The following is an 18043-nucleotide window of genomic DNA, read 5'->3' as shown; positions in this document are numbered from 1 at the left end:
ATTTGCAAATCATTGTATTCTGTTTATATTTACATCTAACACAATTTCCCAACTCATATGGAAACGGGGTTTGTACATACATACATACATACATATATATATACATATATATACACACATATTATATATATATATATATATATATATATATATATATATATATATATATATATATATGTATATATCTCCAACCATGAGTTAATCACAAATATTCTTATCAAGGCTTAGGTTGGGCTAATTACAAAATTAATCAGTAATCAATACACTTCATAAGAAGGGACTAAAATGAATACATTTGATCTAAATTAATACTAAATAATAATATCTATGTTACCTACATAAGCCTGTCAATAAAATTAAGGTGCAAAAACAAAACAAAAATATACAGCTTCACCATTTTAGTCATATGTTTTGCGCTTAAGAAATTCTGTTTGATATTGTCGTTACTGCCACAAGTGGTGGAAAAGTGTATTGCAACTGAGTACTACACTTGTGGCCCAACAATGGGTTAAGGAACACTGCTCTAAAAGGACATAATTAGAGAGACACGCTCGCACAGAAGTTTACTCACTAAAAGTACTTTTCACTGACACGTTCTCAGACACCGTGATGTCACCTGTGACACGGTTGATAAATGGCAGTCTCTGCGGGATGATGGATGAGTCAGAATTGAGTTTGACACCTGGGTTGTGTCATGACACGCCTGCAGTCTTCCTGTAGCGCTTGTTTACATTTTAGCACACAGAAATGTTCTCTGACAAGTTTGCGTCCGCAGCATTGGGAAGCAGATATTTTGCATTGTTCTGTGATATCCATGTGGTGATTTATATCCACTCGGACTATGACGAGCGAGCACTCAAACTATTACATCACTTTTAGCAGCCTTGGCCTTTGGACGCAGTTATAAAGTCTTCCTGTAGGGGGCAGAGTTGCTTTACAACAGGGGTGTCCAAACTTTTTCCACCCAGGGCCGCACATGGAGAAATTAAAGCATGTGGGCCATTTTGATATTTTTCATTTTCAAACCATATGTGAGTGTGAATGTTGTCTGTCTATCTGTGTTGGCCCTGTGAGGAGGTGGCGACTTGTCCAGGGTGTACCCTGCCTTCCGCCCGATTGTAGCTGAGATAGGCGCCAGCGCCCCCCGCGACCCCGAAAGGGAATAAGCGGTAGAAAATGGATGGATGGATAACAAAATATATGGATTTTTAAAAATGTATTTTACCTTTAGGGGTCCCGGGTACCTTGAAGGGTCTCAGTTATTAAAATGTTAAAAATAAGTCAAATTTTTTTTTTTTTTAATTTAACGCTTGCGGTAAATCTCTATATCAGGGGTAGGGAACCTCTGGCTCTAGAGCCAGATGTGGCTCTTTTGATGACTGCATCTGGCTCTCAGATAAATCTTAGCTGACATTGCTTAACACGATAAGTAATGAATAATTCCGCTGGTAATCACGGTGTCAAAAATAACGTTCAAAATATAAAACATTCTCATGCATTTTCATCCATCCATCCGGTTTCTACGGCACCTGTTCAAGAAGTCGCATTAATGGTACGAAGTATTTTATTTATTGTTGGTAAGCTTCAGAATAACAGTGTTATTAAAAAGAATAAGAGACTTATTATGCTCTAAAAATGCATGCATTTAGTTGTATTCAGTCTTAAAAAAAATGTATATGGCTCTAATGGAAATACTTTTTTAAATATTTGGCTTGTATGGCTCTCTCAGTCAAAAAGGTTCCCGACCCCTGCTCTATATCAACTAAAAAAATAAATAAATAAAGGTTTTATGGCATTTCTGTTGGAAAAAAAAGTGTTTTTCATGGTAAAACTAAAATATGCAGTATTTAGTCATTAGATTCCTAAAAGATCAATAATGCAGGACACCATTGATTTTAATTCTTTATTATTTTTGAGTAATCACAGTGAAAAGATAATTAAAACACCACTAAATATATTTGGGATACAAAAGGTGCCGCACTCATAAAGTGATAGATTTTTTTTATTTTTTACTTTCAACACTTAAGTCAGGGGTCGGGAAGCTTTTTGTCTGAAAGAGCCAAGAAGCCAAATATTTTAAAATGTATTTCCCTAAGAGCCATATATTTTTTTTTTAACACTGAACACAACTAAACGCGTGCATTTTTAAGTAAGACCAACATTTCCAGAGTATAATAAGTCTCTTATTCTTTATAATATTGTTATTCTGAAGCTAACTGTGGAGGGGGCGTGGCCTGCGGGCCTGCAGCAAAGCAGGATGTTGCCAGGACCGGCCTCAAAATCAGCAACAGGTGCGTAGAAGGCCCACCTGGGCCTTGTTATCTAATCACCCGTCGCTCTGTTATAAGCAGCAGCCAGGAGGAGAGACAGGGTTAGAGCGCGAGTGAGAATGAAAGAGAAAAAAGACAATTCTTACCATTAATGCAATGTCTTGAACATAAAAAAGCATGAGAATGTTTTATATTTTGAACGTTATTTTTAACACTGTGATTACAAAAGAGCCACAGGTTCCCTACCCCTGACTTAAGTTATGACATGAACTTCAAATATATCTGTCAATTTTACTTTTAAACTATTATTTTGTTTGTTTTATGCTATTTTGTCAAAACTATGTCTTTATATGGCAACTAAATATGTGCAATATTTACCACATAAAACCTTTTAAAGTGAATATTTAAAGTAATAGGAGCTTTGAAAATAATTCATTATAACAGGGATTTTTTTGTCATTATTTTTTTTTAGCAATGGAAAAAAAAATAAAAAATAACTTTTATTAGTAGATTGCACAGTACAGTACATATTCCGTACAATTGACCACTAAATGGTAACACCCCAATAAGTTTTTCAACTTGTCTAAGTCAGGATTCACGTTAATTAATGCATGGTAAAGATAGTTTTTACATGGTAAAATAAAGACAAAGTTGGTTTTTACATAGTAAAATAAAGACAAAGTTGGTTTTTACATGGTAAAATAAAGACAAAGTTGGTTTTTACATGGTAAAGTAAAGACAAAGTTGGTTTTTACATAGTAAAATAAAGACAAAGTTGGTTTTTACATGGTAAAATAAAGACAAAGTTGGTTTTTACATGGTAAAGTAAAGACAAAGTTGGTTTTTACATAGTAAAATAAAGACAAAGTTGGTTTTTACATGGTAAAATAAAGACAAAGTTGGTTTTTACATGGTAAAATAAAGACAAAGTTGTTTTTTACATGGTAAAATAAAGACAAAGTTGGTTTTTACATGGTAAAATAAAGACAAAGTTGGTTTTTACATGGTAAAATAAAAACAAAGTTGGTTTTTACATGGTAAAATAAAGACAAAGTTGGTTTTTACATGGTAAAATAAAGACAAAGTTGGTTTTTACATGGTAAAATAAAAACAAAGTTGGTTTTTACATGGTAAAATAAAGACAAAGTTGGTTTTTACATGGTAAAATAAAAACAAAGTTGGTTTTTACATGGTAAAATAAAGACAAAGTTGGTTTTTACATGGTAAAGTAAAGACCAAAAAAAAACAGCCTTCATGGCAACTTTTTGTCAACATTGCAACTTTTTCTCGTTAGATTTCACCTCATTCCAATATTTTTATTTTCGCAGTAGCATTTCCAGAATGTGTGGGGGGCCGGTAAACAATTAGCTGCGGGCCCCAAATGGCCCCCGGGCCGCACTTTGGACTCCCCTGGTTTAGAACCAACCTAGGGCCATATATTATACATTTATGCATCTTTTTTGCTCCTTTTCATTCAGGATTAATTTTAATGTTAGAGTAAGGTTTTCACTTCACAAGTGTGCTTGAAGCTCATGCAGAGAATGCCAAGAGTGTGCAAAGCCGTAATCAGAGTGGCGATTTTGAAGAAACTAGAATATAAAACAAGTTCAGTTATTTCATACGCTTGCAAGTTCCAGAACGATTGGAAACTGTCAGGCTGGGGCTGAGGATCTTCGTGCTTCCTCGATGCAAGGATGATGTGGGACGAGTCAGGCATGAATGAAAGTACATGATTTATTAAATAAACAAACACTATAATCTAAAATAATCAAACTAAGGGCGCTCACAAGGAGGTATAAAACTTGGCTACAAAATACAAACCATCAATCAATCAATGTTTATTTATATAGCCCCAAATCACAAATGTCTCAAAGGACTGCACAAATCATTACGACTACAACATCCTCGGAAGAACCCACAAAAGGGCAAGGAAAACTCACACCCAGTGAGAATTCACATCCAGTGGGACGCCAGTGACAATGCTGACTATGAGAAACCTTGGAGAGGACCTCAGATGTGGGCAACCCCCCCCCCCCTCTAGGGGACCGAAAGCAATGGATGTCGAGCGGGTCTAACATGATACTGTGAAAGTTCAACCCATAGTGGCTCCAACACAGCCGCGAGAGTTCAGTTCAAGCGGATCCAAGACAGCAGCGAGAGTCCCGTCCACAGGAAACCATCTCAAGCGGAGGCGGATCATTAGCGTAGAGATGTCCCCAACCGATACACAGGCGAGCGGTCCATCCTGGGTCTCGACTCTGGGCAGCCAGTACTTCATCCATGGTCATCGGACCGGACCCCCTCCACAAGGGAGGGGGGGACATAGGAGAAAAAAGAAAAGAAGCGGCAGATCAACTGGTCTAAAAAGGAGGTCTATTTAAAGGCTAGAGTATACAGATGAGTTTTAAAGTGAGACTTAAATGCTTCTACTGAGGTAGCATCTCGAACTGTTACCGGGAGGGCATTCCAGAGTACTGGAGCCCGAACGGAAAACGCTCTATAGCCCGCAGACTTTTTTTGGGCTCTAGGAATCCCTAATAAGCCGGAGTCTTTTGAACGCAGATTTCTTGCCGGGACATATGGTACAATACAACAGGAAACAAAAACACTTGCTCGATTGGCATGAATGAACTATGAACAGACAAAACAAAAATAGCACTGTGGCATAAATACATAAACTTACTCGGCATGGAACTGTGGACAGGACGTAAAGGTTTGGACAGCATGGGTAGGGTGCGTGTGAGTGTGTGAGGATCCCAGGACGAAGAGAAGAAAAAGAATGACTTAAATAGCTGTGATGATTTGTGAAAAGAGGCGAGGCTGAGAACAGGGACGTGACAGGTGAAAACTAATGAGGTTGGCATGGAAACAAACAAAACCAGGAAGTGCAAAACGTGACTGATTGTCCAAAATCAAAAACATAACATGACTTTTAAAACCATAACTAATATTGTTTTGCTGCAAAAAAAAAAAAAGCTGTACGGCTAATAAACAAAGCAGGATATTATGACCATACCCATCCATTATTTGTTCAATCAAAACTTATGACATTTCAAGATATTGTTTATTATAAAATAACACAGATAATGTTCAAAGCAAAAATAAATACTCTTCCAGAAGGAATTCAAAAATACTTCTCTCTACAGACCAGCAAATACAATCTAAGAGATAAATCTAAGTTTATTTTACCAAAAGCAAGACTAGTTGTTAAACGTAGATGTTTATCTGTTCTCAGTGTGGAATTCTGTTGGTAAAGAAATAAAAATGACTCAGTATTTCATTTCAAAAAGAACATGTCACAATGTATTTTAAAAAGTTATGCGAACTAGAAATTTATGTTTGTTTGGTTAAATGTTGTATTTAGAACAGGGGTGCCCACACTTTTTCTGCAGGCGAGCTACTTTTCAATTGACCAACTCGAGGGGATCTACCTCATTTATATATATCATTTATATTTATTTATTTATGAAAGAGACATTTTTGTAAACAAGTTAAATGTGTTTAATGATAATACAAGCATGTGTAACACATATAGATGTCTTTCTTTCACAAAGACAAGAATATAAGTTGGTGTATTACCTGATTCTGATGACTTGCATTGATTGGAATCAGACAGTAATGATGATAACGCCCACATTTTCAAACGGAGGACAAAAAAAGTTGTCCTTTCTGTACAATACCACATGAAAGTGGTTGGTTTTTGGCATTTAATTCATCCAGCTTCCATACACTTTACAAGAAAAACATTGGCGGCAAATTCCGTAGCTTGCTTGATTGACATTCACGGCACCCGAGGGTCTTGTGAGATGACGCTGGCTGCTGCCAGTTCATTATTATGAAAAAATTACAGAGAGGAAGGCGAGAAATACTTTTTATTTCAACAGACTTTCGCGCCGTCCCTTCCGTCAAAACTCTAAAGGCCGACTGCACATTTCCTATCTTCACAATAAAAGCCCTGCTTCATGCTGACTGCGCTAACAAAATAAGAGTCTCGGAAAGCTGGCGTGCACAAGTGATGTGCACGCCAGCTTTCTGAGGGATCGCTTGTGCACGCCAGTTTTCCGAGACTCTGTATTTAGTTAGCGCAGGCAGCATGAAGCAGGGCTTTTATTGTGAAGATAGGAAATCTGCAGTCGGCCTTTAGAGTTTGGACGGAAGGTACGGCGCGAGAGTCTGTTGAAATAAAAAGTGTTTCTCGCCTTCCTCTCGGTCATATTTTGATAATAATGAACTGGCAGCAGCCAGCGTCATCTCACAAGACCCTCGGGTGCCGTGAATGTCAATCAAGCAAGCTATGGAATTTGCCGCCAATGTTTTTCTTGTAAAGTGTATGGAAGCTGGATGAATTAGATGCCAAAAACCAACCACTTTCATGTGGTATTGTACAGAAAGGACAACTTTTTTTCTCCTCCATTTGAAAATGTGGGCGTTATCATCATTACTGTCTGATTCCAATCAATGCAAGTCATCAGAATCAGGTAATACACCAACTTATATTCTTGTCTTTGTGAAAGAAAGACATCTATATGTGTTACACATGCTTGTATTATCATTAAACACATTTAACTTGTTTACAAAAATGCCTCTTTCATAAATAAATAGATATAAATGATATATATAAATGAGGTAGATCCCCTTGAGTTGGTCAATTGAAAAGTAGCTCGCCTGCAGAAAAAGTGTGGGCACCCCTGTGTTAGACTGAAAATAAACTGAAACTGAACTGAAACAAAACAAAACATGATCCATAGATGTGACAGGAAACAAGAATTTCAGTTTATCCAGGAGAGTTGAAAGGGGAAGGGGGATGTTGCCTGTACATTTTGTAGAACAGACTTCTCCATTGAACACGGCGGCCGAACGGATATACTCAGCCATGAATTGTCAGCGAAGCATGGTTCACAACCCGGTATTATGGCCCACCTTGCAAAATGGAGACCCGATGGTGTAACTCACGGGTGTCAAACTCTGGCCCGCGGGCCAAATATGGCCCGCCGTGTAATTTCATTTGGCCCTTGAGGCAATACCAAATTAGGGATGGATGGATGCATGGAAACATGGCATTTTTACAAAGCTTTTTTATCAGTCAAATACCAAATTGGGGCGGCATAGCTCGGTTGGTAGAGTGGCCGTGCCAGCAACTTGAGGGTTGCAGGTTCAATTCCCGCTTCCGCCATCCTAGTCACTGCCGTTGTGTCCTTGGGCAAGACACTTTAGCCACCTGCTCCCAGTGCCACCCACACTGCTTTAAATGTTACTTAGATATTGGGTTTCACTATGTAAAGCGCTTTGAGTCACTAGAAAAAAGCGCTATATAAATATAATTCACTTCACTTAACATTAGAGCTAGCCCGCCGGTATTATAACACCGCATTCACCGCTAATACTCATACTTGCCAACCCTCCCCATTTTCAGTGCCCCTCTCGAAAGTCTCCTGGGGCAACCATTCTCCCGAATTTCTCCCGATTTCCACCCGGACAACAATATTGGGGGCGTGCCTTAAAGGAACTGCCTCTAGCGTCCTCTACAACCAGTTGTCACGTCCGTTTTTCCTCCATTCACATGATAAATCGGGCTTCTACACACACATAAGTGAACGAACAACCCATTCCGATCACACGGAGGGCGGCCGCATAAACAACTTTACACAGTTACAAATATGCGCCACACTGTGAACCCACACCAAACAAGAATGACAAACACATTTCAGGAGAACATCCGCACCGTAACAGAACATAATCAATCAATCAATCAATCAATCAAACAATCAATCAATGTTTACTTACATAGCCCTAAATCACTAGTGTCTCAAAAGGCTGCACAAGCCACTACCACATCCTCGGTAGGCCCACATAAGGGCAAGGAAAACTCACACCCAGTGGGACGTCGGTGACAATGATGACTATGAGAACTTTGGAGAGGAGGAAAGCAATGGTTGTCGAGCGGGTCTAACATGATACTGGGAAAGTTCAATCCATAATGGATCCAACACAGTGGCGAGAGTCCAGTCCAAAGCGGATCCAACACAGCAGCGAGAGTCCCGTTCACAGCGGAGCCAGCAGGAAACCATACCAAGCGGAGGCGGATCAGCAGCGCAGAGATGTCCCCAGCCGATACACAGGCAAGCAGTACACGGCCACCCGATCGGACCGGACGCCCTCCACAAGGGGAGAGTGGGACATAGGAGAAAAAGAAAAGAAACGGCAGATCAACTGGTATAAAAACGGAGTCCATTTAAAGGCTAGAGTATACAAATGAGTTTTAAGGTGAGACTTAAATGCTTCCAAACACAACAGAACAAAGACCTAGAAACCCTTGCAGCACTAACTCTTCAGGGATGCTACAATATACACCCCTTGCTACCACCAAACCCCGCCCACCTCTTTGTTATTTTTTTTTTCAAATGTATTAGCCTGTGGAAAAAGTTAATGTTATTTACCTCAGAAGGCTGCATATAGAAAAGAGGCATTACATTTTTTATTTAGATTTTATTTAATATACCATTGATGTTTTTCATTTGTTTTGTGAAAGTTGATTTTGCACTATTACGTTATATAAACGTTGCTTGTTCCATTTTCAGTCTGAAAGCAAATCAGTGTAGCAAACTGAGCAATAATTCACTTTCTCTTGCTACTTCAAGGCTTGAATGTTTGATTCATTCATTATTGTTATTTTATTTTCAAATGTATTATTAGCCTGTGGAAAAAGTGTATTTGGATATTTACCTCAGAAGGCTGCAAATAGAAAAGAGGCATTCAATTATTATCTAAATTTTATTTGATATGCCATTGATATTTTTCAATTATTATACTAAGGGAGCTAGCACTGGGAGCTAGAAAAACGAACAGGAGCTTTAGCATGGAAGCTAGTGGATAGCAAACAGAAAAACTGGAAACAGCTTATGGCTAACAAGAACAGCTTACCGCTACGACGACCAGGACAAAATGTAGTAGCTGTAACGATGCCAGACAGCAAAGACAGAAGAACGACACGTGGCAACGACGATACAATGATCCGGCACTGACCGGAGGAACAGAGCAGGTAAAGTAGGAGCGGGCTAATTGACCACTGGTGTGGCCAGGTGCCAATAAGCTGCAGATGAGGTGACAACATCGCGCAGGGAGACAAACAGGAGGCTGAACCAAAATAAGAGCACTTGACAGGAACTAAAGACAAGAGATACTAAACACAGAGGAAACAAAGACAAATGCAGAGGAAAAAAACTAAAACATAGACAAACTGTCAGGGGAAAACCTGACACAACATCCCGTTCTCATTTGCGGATGTCTACAACAAATCCGTGAAGAATATGTTCCCGGATTTGGAGATCGCTCACCAATACGCAGATGGCAGAAGAAACGTTACTCAAATTGTGAAAGGTAAGTGTTGTTTTTTTTAGTAACCAGCAAGCACAGTACAGTTAGTGGAACAACTATGTTTTTATTACTGTGTATTTGATTTGATAGGTGCTGTCTGAAATTCAACTATTTATTTTATTTATATTAGGGCTGGGCAACGATTAAAAATGTTAATCGAAGTTAATCGCACTTTTTCTCCGATTAATCGCGATTAACTGCATTGTATACGCAAAGCCCAATAATGAATTCAAAAGTAGTGTGTAGTGCACCTTTATTGGAATATTCTCCCACATGAACAAAAGCGCCAAAACATTTGTTGTGCAAACACAATTTAAATCAGTCCTTGTTAAACAGTATCACTTAAAAAGCATATTTTATGAAAATCAACTCAAAAAATGTCAATACAAACATTTAAGCTTATTGCCACTGCCAGGGTATTTAAGTTATCCTGTTTGTTATGGAAAATAAATATAATCTACATACAAATCTCTGAGCCACAATCATAACATCTGAACAGGCAATTTCTGAGGTAACAGCAGAAACATTTTTTTTATCAGGGATCTTATGTTTAAAAAAGCTATATTATAGGTAGTGGGCTGTTTTAGGGGATTTTTGATCAAATTATCCGTAGTAGCAATATTAATAATGTTGTGTTTATTCTGCGTAGTGCACTTAAAATAATTATGACCATATCTAGGAATTGATATGATGGGAATTTTCCGATTGTTTGCTTGGTGCTTTGATAAACTGAACGCATCATATACATGGTACTATATTGTGATGTTATGAGCCAGGGAATAAAAGAACTACCCTACCCAGCATGCAACAGGAGTGAGGAGCATGCGCGGTAGCCCGGTATAGGTTGTGTGTCGCCATGACGGCATCTTGTATGTTGTGATATGCACGCTCTGAAAGCAAACGTTAAGAACTCAGCCAACACTCCTGGTCTGCATTATTGATAAATAGACAGACAACACATATACTCCGCTGCTTCACAGGCCGCTGGATGTAGACGGCAAAGTATTCCCATGCTAGCTAGCCGCTCTAGCAAGCACGCGTCATTCAGTCCATGAAATTTGCAGAATTGTCCGGTATTTTTGCCAAATGTTCCATCTTTACCAAGAGCCCCTCCACGTCGAAGTACATCCGGGAGATGCCATCTTGTTAAGAAAAGGCGTTAACAAAATAAAAGCATGTAAACAACATACGCAAATACGCGATAAAATAATTGTCGGCGTTAATAGATTGATGAGTTAACTCGTCATTAACGCATTAATTTGCCCACCCCCAATTTATATATATAATAAAATAAATATATATAGCTAGAATTCGCTGAAAGTCAAGTATTTCATACATATATATATTTATATATATATGTAAGAAATATATGTATATGTATGAAATATATATGAAATACTCGAGTTGGTGAATTATACGCCACCCCTCTTAACCACGCCCCCCGCCCCAGCCACGCCCCTCCCCGCCCCGGCCACGCCCCCCCGCCCCGGCCACGCCCCCAATCACACTTTGTATTTTTAATTGTGCAAACCACCACACATGATCTCTTTTTCATGTTTTCAGACTGTTTTACACATTTTATACATTTGACCAACATTGAAATGTGAACATTAGTTTAAACAACAATAGATATACAAATGTCGAAACTGTTGGATGTAGATATTTCTAGAAATTTATCTGTTACTGTGCTTGATGTCTTTAGCTACAGTATATGGTGACGTCTGTTCATACCTTTAAGACAGGGGTGTCCAAAGTGTGGCCCGGGGGCCATTTGGGGCCCGCAGCTAATTGTTAACCGGCCCCCCACACATTCTGGAAATTCTATTGCAAAAATAGAAAAGAACATTAAAAATATTGGAATGAGGTGAAATCTATCGAGAAAAAGTTGCAATGTTGACACAAAGCTGCCATGCAGGCTGTTTTTTCTTTCTTTTGTCTTTATTTTACCATGTAAAATGTTGCGAACTCGCATGGCTGCAGTTGTGTGTCCCCGGTGATGCAAAAATCCAGGAGAGTTGAGTGAAGGATAAGAGGAATTTAATTCAGAACTCATAAGAAAACAAATAAACATAAAGCAGTCTTGCATAGTAAGTTCACCAAACATAGATTTTATCTTTGAGCACTGAGGAGTGCTCGAGTGAAATATAAATAGGCAGTAGTTTGATTGACAGCAGGTGTGAACCGCTGCCAATCAACGAAAAGAGAAAAACAGTGCTCTTGAATAAAACAGGAAATACAACAAAGTAAGAGCACTGAACAGGAAGTAAATACAAAAACACGAAAATGAACAGAAATAAAGTGACAGATTGTCACATAAAAAACATCTTTACCATGAATTGATTAACGTGGACCCCGACTTAAACGAGTTAAAAAACTTATAGTGGTCAATTGTACGGAATATGTACTGTACTGTGCAATCTACTAATTACAAGTTTCAATCAATCAATTATTTTTTTTTTTTTTTTTTGCCATTGCTAAAAAAAAAAAAATAATGACAAAAAAATCCATAATGAATTATTTTCAAAGCTCCAATTAGTTCAAATATCCATCCATTTTTCTACCGCTTATTCTCTTTCGGGGTCGCGGGGGGCGCTGGCGCCTATCCCAGCTGCAATCGGGCGGAAGGCGGGGTACACCCTGGACAAGTCGCCACCTCATCGCAGGGCCAACACAGAAAGACAGACAACTTTCACACTCAAATATTTCACTTTAAAATGTTTTATGTGGTAAACATTGCACATATTGTAAAGTTGCCATACAAAAACAAAGTTTTCTTTGACAAAATAGCATAAAACCAACAATGTAATAGTTTGAAGGTAACATTGACAGATATATCTGAATTTCATCTTGTAATGTAAGTGTTGAAAGTAAAAAATAAAAATAAAAAAACAATTAAAAATGTATCACTTTCTGGGGGGGGCACCTTTTGGCTCTCAAATATATTTAGTGGTATTTTAATTATCTTTTCACTGTGATTACTCAGAAATAATAAAGAATTAAAATCAATGCTGTCCTGCATTATTGATATTTTAGGGCTCTTATTACTAAATACTGCATATTTCAGTTTTACGATAAAAAACAAAAACAAAGTTGTTTTTGACAGAAAAGCCATAAAACATTTTTTTTTTTTAAGTTGATATTGAGATTTACTGTAAGCGTTAAATAAAAAATAACAAAAACAATTTGAGTTATGTTTAACATTGTAATAACTGAGACCCTTTATGGTCCCTGGAAACCCCATTGGTAAAATATTTTTTTTTTAAATCCATATATTTTGTTAAGGTTTGAAAATGAAAAAAATCAAAATAGCCCCCGCATGCTTTAAGTCAGGGGTCAGCAACCTTTTTGAAAGCAAGAACTACTTCTTGGGTACTGATTAATGCAAAGGGATACCAGTTTGATACACACTTAAATAAATTGCCAGAAATAGCCAATTTGCTCAATTTACCTTTAATAAATAAATCTATATATATAAAAAAAATGGGTATTTGTGTCTGTCATTCCGTCGTACATTTTTTTTCCTTTTACGGAAGGTTTTTTGTAGGGAATAAATGATGAATTGAACGGTTTAAAAGAGGGGAAAACATGAAAAAAATGAAAATAAAATTTTGAAACGGTTTATCTTCAATTTCGACTCTTTAAAATTCTAAATTCAACTGAAAAAAAGAAGAGAAAAACTAACTAATTCGAATATTTTTGAAAAATTAAAAAACACAGAATTTACGGAACATCATTAGTAATTTTTCCTGATTAAGATTAATTTTAGAATTTTGATGACATGTTTTAAATAGGTTAAAATCCAATCTGCATTTTGTTAGAATATATAACAAATTGGACCAAGCTATATTTCTAACAAAGACAAATCATTATTTCTTCTACATTTTCCAGACCAAAAATGTTAAAAGAAATTCAAAAAACTTTGAAATAAGATTTCAATTTGATTGTAAAGATTTTCTAAATATGCCAGAATAATATTTTTGAATTTTAATCATAATAAGTTTGAAGAAATATTTCACAAATATTCTTCGTCGAAAAAACAGAAGCTAAAATGAAGAATTCAATAAAATGTATTTATTATTTTTTCCAATAAATAAAAATATACATACTTGAACATTGATTTAAATTGTCAGGAAAGAAGAGGAAGGAATTTAAAAGGTAAAAAGGTATATGTGTCTAAAAATCCTAAAATCGTATTTAAAGTTGTATTTTTTCTCTAAAATTGTGTTTCTGAAAGTTATAAGAAGCAAAGTAAGAAAAAAATTAATGAATTTATTTAAACAAGTGAAGACCAAGTCTTTCAAATATTTTCTTGGATTTTCAAATTTTATTTGAGTTTTGTCTCTCTTAGAATTAAAAATGTCCAGCAAAGCGAGACCAGTTTGCTAGTATATAAATACAATTTCAAAAATAGAGGCAGCTCACTGGTAAGTGCTGCTATTTGGGCTATTTTTAGAACAGGCCAGCGGGCACCACGTTGGTGACCCCTGATCTACACAAATTTCCGTACTTTGTAGCATAAGTACATTTAAACATTAAAAAACAAAAAGGTACATGCAATTATCAGTGATTTACCAGCAAAAGTAACATAATAGTCTGGACGTTTATACACTATGCCATTTGAACAACATTATTTACCAAAGTTACTCAAAGCAGAATTGGACACAAGTTAAATCGGGGCAAACATTTACCAATCGTGGTTTAAATATTGTTTTTCTTCCAACTAACCTTGTTAGCAAGTAGGTGTTCCACACAACCAAGTGATGTATTTTAGCATTGATAATATCAATCAATCAATCAATCAATGTTTACTTATATAGCCCTAAATCACTAGTGTCTCAAAGGGCTGCACAAACCACCACGACATCCTCGGTAGGCCCACATAAGGGCAAGGAAAACTCACACCCAGTGGGACGTCGGTGACAATGATGACTATGAGAACCTTGGAGAGGAGGAAAGCAATGGATGTTGAGCGGATCTAACATGATGCTGTGAAAGTTCAATCCACAATGGATCCAACACAGTCGCGAGAGTCCAGTCCAAAGAGGATCCAAGACACAGCAGCGAGAGTCCCGTTCACAGCGGAGCCAGCAGGAAACCATCCCAAGCGTAGGCAGACCAGCAGCGCAGAGATGTCCCCAGCCGATACACAGGCGAGCAGTACATGGCCACCGGATCGGACCGGACCCCCTCCACACGGGAGAGTGGGACATAGAAGAAAAAGAAAAGAAACGGCAGATCAACTGGTCTAAAAAGGGAGTCTATTTAAAAGCTAGAGTATACAAATGAGTTTTAAGGTGAGACTTAAATGCTTCTACTGAGGTGGCATCGCGAACTGTTACCGGGAGGGCATTCCAGAGTACTGGAGCCCGAACGGAAAACGCTCTATAGCCCGCAGACTTTTTTTGGGCTTTGGGAATCACTAATAAGCCGGAGTCCTTTGAAGGCAGATTTCTTGCCGGGACATATGGTACAATACAATCGGCAAGATAGGATGGAGCTAGACCGTGTAGTATTTTATACGTAAGTAGTAAAACCTTAAAGTCACATCTTAAGTGCACAGGAAGCCAGTGCAGGTGAGCCAGTATATGTATATATGTATGTATATATGTATATAAAGTATATACAGTATAGGTATATATGTATGTATATATGTATATAAAGGTATATACAGTATAGGTATATATGTATGTATATATGTATATAAAGGTATATACAGTATAGGTATATATGTATGTATATATGTATATAAAGGTATATACAGTATAGGTATATACGTATGTATATATGTATATAAAGGTATATACAGTATAGCTATATATATATGTATGTATATATGTATATAAAGGTATATACAGTATAGGTATATATGTATGTATATATGTATATAAAGGTATATACAGTATAGGTATATACGTATGTATATGTGTATATAAAGGTATATACAGTATAGCTATATATATATATATGTATATAAAGGTATATACAGTATAGGTATATACGTATGTATATGTGTATATAAAGGTATATACAGTATAGCTATATATATATATGTATGTATATATGTATATAAAGGTACATACAGTATAGGTATATATGTATGTATATATGTATATAATGGTATATACAGTATAGGTATATATGTATGTATATATGTATATAAAGGTACATACAGTATAGGTATATATGTATGTATATATGTATATAAAGGTATATACAGTATAGGTATATATGTATGTATATATGTATATAAAGGTATATACAGTATAGGTATATATGTATGTATATATGTATATAAAGGTATATACAGTATAGGTATATATGTATGTATATATGTATATAAAGGTATATACAGTACAGGCGTAATGTGATCAAACTTTCTTGTTCTTGTCAAAAGTCTAGCAGCCGCATTTTGTACCAACTGTAATCTTTTAATGCTAGACATGGGGAGACCCGAAAATAATACGTTACAGTAGTCGAGGCGAGACGTAACAAACGCATGGATAATGATCTCATCGTCTTTAGTGTACAGAATGGAGCGAATTTTAGCGATATTACGGAGATGAAAGAAGGCCGTTTTAGTAACGCTTTTAATGTGTGCCTCAAAGGAGAGAGTTGGGTCGAAGATAATACCCAGATTCTTTACCGTGTCGTCTTGTTTAATTGTTTGGTTGTCAAATGTTAGAGTTGTATTATTAAATAGAGTCGCTTAAAAATAGCAACGTCAAATCAATACTTTTGTATCGGTTTTGAACATAAAACATATCAAAATGGCTCCAACATGCTTTGATTTATTTTTAATGTGCGCTCCTCCGTGGAAAAAGTTTGGACACCCCTGTTAAGTACTTTTATTGGCCTTTACAGTTGTGTTTAATAAATTCTCCAAATGTGTGATATGACATCCGTTATAAAAAAAAGGTATTAAATCAAATTTGACATCACACTGTGTCCAATGGTAAGTAATCACTATATGTACTATCGTCATTAAGCATTAATTCTCAGGGATTGTAGATTTAATTACAATATGATAGAACTAAGTTTTGAATGAAGGGTGCATTTCCCACTGCGGACACTAGATGTCACTGTTGGATTTCTTTTCAGCCTGCATCATTGTGCTCTGTTTGAACACTTTAATATTATTATTACTATCCTATTGTTCTTATTATGTTCGACAGGGTTAATAATTTATTTATAATCCCTAGTTTTATTATTATCCGGGCTCTCAATCTTTGAGCACCACATGATTCGATTCAATTCAGATCCATTTATTTTAATAACATTGGCTGCCAAATTCCTCCATAAAATAGATCAACAGCTGTGATCAATTTATACTTCTTAAAAGAAAACTGTTTTTTAAAAATAAAATTGTACCCCAAAAATTTGATAAAGTCAAATACAAATAATACTGGTCCGGTCCGATCCGGGGGCCATGTACTGCTTGCCTGTGTATCGGCTGGGGACATCTCTGCGCTGCTGATCCGCCTCCGCTTGGGATGGTTTCCTGCTGGCTCCGCTGTGAACGGGACTCTCGCTGCTGTGTTGGATCCGCTTTGGACTGGACTCTCGCGACTGTGTTGGATCCATTGTGGATTGAACTTTACCAGTATCATGTTAGACCCGCTCGACATCCATTGCTTTCCTCCTCTCCAAGGTTCTCATAGTATTATTGTCACCGACGTCCCACTGGGTGTGAGATTTCCTTGCCCTTATGTGGGCCTACCGAGGATGTCGTAGTGGTTTGTGCAGCCCTTTGAGACACTAGTGATTTAGGGCTATATAAGTAAACATTGATTGATTGATTTTCTAAAATAAATATGATCATTTTCATCAACAATATGATCTACAACAGTGGTCCCCAACCTTTTTGTATCCGCGGACCGGTCAACGCTTAATAATTTGTCCCGCGGCCCGGGGGGGTGTCCTTTTTTTTTCTTTTTTTTTCTTCTTTGTCATGAAAAAGCGAGTTTTATGTGGTTGGTGCACTATTTGTAAGTGTGTATTGTGTTTTTTATGTTGATTTAATAAAAATAAAAAATAAAAACATTTATTTATTTTAAAAAAAAAACATTTTTTATAAAAAATTATTCTGCGGCCCGGTACCAATCGGGCCACGGCCCGGTGGTTTGGGGACCACTGATCTACAGGACTGATTAAAAAACTAATAAAAAAAAAAAAGTATATATATGATTATTTTGTATTTATTTATTAAGAATCGTTAAAAAAGCAATAACGATTCATTTTTTTTGACACCATTAATTATTATAGTACATTATTATCATAATTTGTATATTTACTACCATTCTCATTAAAACTATTATGGTTAAAACTTAATTTCCATCCATCCATCATCTTCCGCTTATCCGAGGTCGGGTCGCGGGGGCAACAGCCTAAGAAGGGAAACC

This window comes from Nerophis ophidion, linkage group LG26 (genome assembly GCF_033978795.1).
Source record: "Nerophis ophidion isolate RoL-2023_Sa linkage group LG26, RoL_Noph_v1.0, whole genome shotgun sequence".
Taxonomy (NCBI): Eukaryota; Metazoa; Chordata; class Actinopteri; order Syngnathiformes; family Syngnathidae; genus Nerophis; species Nerophis ophidion.
The sequence above is the reverse complement of the archived record's forward strand: the minus strand, read 5'-3'. Positions refer to the sequence as shown.